At 33.5% G+C, this 3,855-nt stretch overlaps 1 pseudogene across 3 annotated transcripts; it reads right to left on the bottom strand.

Moving 5' to 3' along the window:
• Nucleotides 1–650: 650 nt before the first annotated feature.
• On the bottom strand, nucleotides 651–2,688 carry LOC145047538 (protein BYPASS1-LIKE pseudogene; annotated as a pseudogene). Of its 3 annotated transcripts, none has more exons than XR_013682271.1 (2): nucleotides 2,496–2,688; nucleotides 651–2,339 (listed from the first exon to the last, which is right to left on the bottom strand). The product of XR_013682271.1 is annotated as a protein BYPASS1-LIKE pseudogene, transcript variant X3 (transcript). The 3 variants fall into 3 exon arrangements; XR_013682269.1 differs by having other exon boundaries at nucleotides 651–2,227; XR_013682270.1 differs by having other exon boundaries at nucleotides 651–2,146.
• Between the last annotated feature and the right edge of the window lie 1,167 nt (nucleotides 2,689–3,855).

Here is a 3,855-nt window from a genome sequence, read left to right as displayed (position 1 = left end):
CTTTGTGCATCTAAGAACTCATCTATGAAATTTGGAGTAAAGTTCCAAGTATCAAATCGTGTTAGGCTTCAAGATTAAATGATTAATCATCGATGATAGTGTTAGGCTTCAAGAACATTAGTAATCATGATAATGTATTAATGTGTGTTCTTCCAGATCTAAAAATGGGCCAATCGGGCTCGGAATTGGGCTGGATTTCTGCATTAATAGATAACCAAACCTTTTGTTGAGGTCCAAAGAGCAAAGGGGCAGGTGGGTGGTCGATATGAAGGTGGGGCCCAACACCATGTGTATATATATATAACAAAAACAAACAAGTAACAACTATTGATATATAATAAACATGGGGTTGACCCCAACCATTTATGCCTAACCAGAAATCATGTCAAACTGTTCCATTCATTTAATTCTTTTCATACAAAATCAACTACTACTTGAAATTTGCAACCTGTCTATGTCCATGACCTTCACACACATGATCATACATCCATAACATTAATATCATCATGCTCATGCCCATATGTCCATCATTGCTAATATTTCATTCCCCTCTTAACAAAACATAACATGTTCATCATATTTCCCTATATATTATTACTCAACACACATAACAAAGAAAGTCAAGGAAATTAGTCTTTTTAACATCAATACAACACACTTAGAAAAAATTAAATAACATCTTAGTTAACAATCTTGGATTCTTGGATACATATATATAAGAATGAATGAAATTATCAAAAGCAACAAAAAGATAATACATAGGGAAAGAAGATTAATTAATGGGTGAACCCGAACCCAAACCCGAACCCAATAAAAATAACATAAAGAAACATGAATAAAGATATAAAGCACATAAAATGTATACTCAAACTACACAAATTACCATTATTTTTACCCTTTTGACCATTTGCAAGATTATACCCTTCCAAGGATTTCAAGGCCTTCAGTCCTACAAGACATGATTTTACGAAATACTTCTCTAAGTTGGCGTTCCAAAGGATCCAATCCATTCTTGAATGAATTACAAACTAAAGACGCCTCTTGAATTCCCGTTTGCACTTCTTCTTTCTGTTCTTCAGTCAATGGAAACTGATGAATGGAATCAACCAAATCCGAGATCAAATTGATCGACTTTTCCATTTGTGAAATCTCCTTAAGCAACCCAGCACTGTTCTTGCGTTCGCGTTTCTTGGATTCATCCATGATTCGAATGTGAAGAAGGTTTAATGGAGTCCCCCATGAGAATTGTCTTGGAATGGATAAATGGAATTGGAGATTCCGATCTTGGCATGGAATCGCAGCCACCAGAGCCCATAAAACAAACATCAGAACAAAACCCATTGTGTAAACGATTGTAGCTAAGCCATTAGTTGCAGAAATTTCATGGGGTTTAGGTGGGACTAATCCGTTAACTATTGATTGAAGTTGCTTACTTGCTGACCATGAATTAGGGACACTCCATGAAAGTGACCTTGAGTGTCCTGCCTTTTGTAGATTGTCTTTATTCCCTTTGTTGAGGCGCCCAAAAGATCGGTTTCTGGTTGAAAAAACGGATGCTGATTCTTTATTTTCATCGAGCATGATGATGGCTAAATCAGTCAATGCTTTTTTTGCACGCCTAAATTGACCTTCAATCATCATGTTTCTTGGTTTTGAATCGAAAGCACTTGAAACGATGTCTAGATGTTTATACCAAAGTCGAATCTTTTCAATTCCATCACGGATAGCATTACAGATGTCGAGTGCCCTGATACTTCTATCGAAGAATTCTGTTAGAAATTTATCTAAAGGGGGTTTTGAGAGATTTGCTTCGTGGGTGGAGAGAATGACGTTGAAATCTTCTTGACAAGCTATGAAAGCATCTAATAATTTGGATACCCAGTTGAGAGAGAGTAGTTCATCGGGAGAAGCTGCTGAAAGGGTGCGGAATTGGCGGAAGACTTGGTGTTCAAATGATCCGAGTTCACAATGGAATTCGGAACTGGAATCGCTGTTGACGTCCATGGAATAGACTTGATTATGATCGTTTCCAATCCCCATTATTGAACGGCGAAAGGTTCCGAAAGGCATCGTGTAACCACTTGTCGTCGGCATCTCAGTAGAACAGAAATTTTCCACTTGTCACTCGATTACTGAAAAAACCCTCCTGTCGAAATCAAATTTATCATCTCCAAATAAAATTAATATACACTACTTCGAACTCGAACTCAAACTCAACTTCAAACACCTGAGGAAAACATTTCGAATTCAATCAAGTAAAATTACGACAGCAGTTGTTGAGAGTGTATTCAGCGAATTAAACAAATTTATCACTAAAAAACCCTAAGATCCCAAACTCCCTGCGCACAATCGCCCAGAAACCACATGCAATTAAAGAATGTTAATAATGAATGTAACAACCGGAAATAGAAGAATACGGAGAAATCCAGATGAAACTAGAGAATGAAATCGTTGAATTGACTTAGGTTGAAGTAGGATTAGATGAAGGAAAGTACCTGTATGAAGCTTCCAAATATAGAGGGAAAAGAGGAACCCTAGCGAAGCCTTCTTACGAGTTCAGAAACCATATTTTTGAAGAAGAGTCGAAGGGATGTTTTGCTTAAATGGAATACAAAGGACTGTAAACGTTTCAAACATGGAAACCCCAAAGACCAAAGTAACAAGCGGACATAACATTTCAACTCATTGTCAGATAAATATAATAATATTAATATTTATTCATGTATCATATCCAGCAATATTTTATCAAATTATTAAAAGTTCTCCAACAAATGTGAATTGTTGTGACGAAAGACAAAAGTAATTTATTATTGATATATATTTTAATTAAAATTGACAATTAGTACTTTTAACACTTTCTTGATGTTATAAAGTTCATAACTCGTATAAAACAAGATAACACTATTATTTTAAGTATCAAGGGCTTTTAATCAAATATCATGTTTGTTGTTAATTAATATTAAAAAAACGATAAATCCATCATGGATGTTATAAAGTTCATAACTCGTATAAACACTATAGCACTATTATTTTAAGAATCAATGGTTTTTAATCAATTACTTTAAAAAAATGATAAATTTATCTTCTGAACGGTCTAGTAAATACAACATAAATTTTCTATGGAAGGTCAATGACAAACACAGACATATATTTTAGATGTGATAGAGTTTGAACTTTAGACCTTTTATATAGAATTTTACTTGCTAACCAAAAAAGTGTGATTACAAAAACATTGATAATACTGTTTTTGACGTAAAAATTATTTATTTATTTAATGATATTGATTTTTTCTGAAAGGCTGAAATTTTGTTAACTGATAAGAATATAAACAAAAAAATAGCATCAAAATATTAGATACAAAGAATAGTATTGAAAAAAGAGATAACTAACCCAGTTTATCTTATCATTTGTCTTTGGAAAAATGACTTAAAAGACCAACGAAGTTTTCAAACCATTCAAAAAAACCCAATCATGTTTTGTCTGTTTAAAAAAACCCAACGAACTTAACATTTTATCTAAAAAGTCCAACAAAGTTTCAAACCATTCAGAAAATTTCAATTTTGTTTTGTTTAAGTTCGTTGGGTTTTTTTTTAACAGTCAAAACATGATTGAAGTTTTTTAAACGTTTTGCAAACTTCGTTGGTCTAACAAGTCATTTTTCCGATACGGTAATAAGCCACGTCATCTGTTTCTCTTATTTGACTTTCGAGAAAGTGTAACTTAGTTGGGCTTTTTAGATAAAATGTTAAGTTTGTTGGGTTTTTTTGAACAGACAAAACATGATTGAGGTTTTTTAAACGGTTTGGAAACTTCGTTGGGTTTTTAAGTCATTTTCCCATTGTCTTTCTATGCAAA

This window comes from Lactuca saligna, chromosome 5 (genome assembly GCF_052625555.1).
Source record: "Lactuca saligna cultivar CGN05327 chromosome 5, ASM5262555v1, whole genome shotgun sequence".
In the NCBI taxonomy this organism is placed as follows: domain Eukaryota; kingdom Viridiplantae; phylum Streptophyta; class Magnoliopsida; order Asterales; family Asteraceae; genus Lactuca; species Lactuca saligna.
Note: the sequence above shows the minus strand (reverse complement) of the source record. Positions and strands in the feature narration are given on the sequence as shown.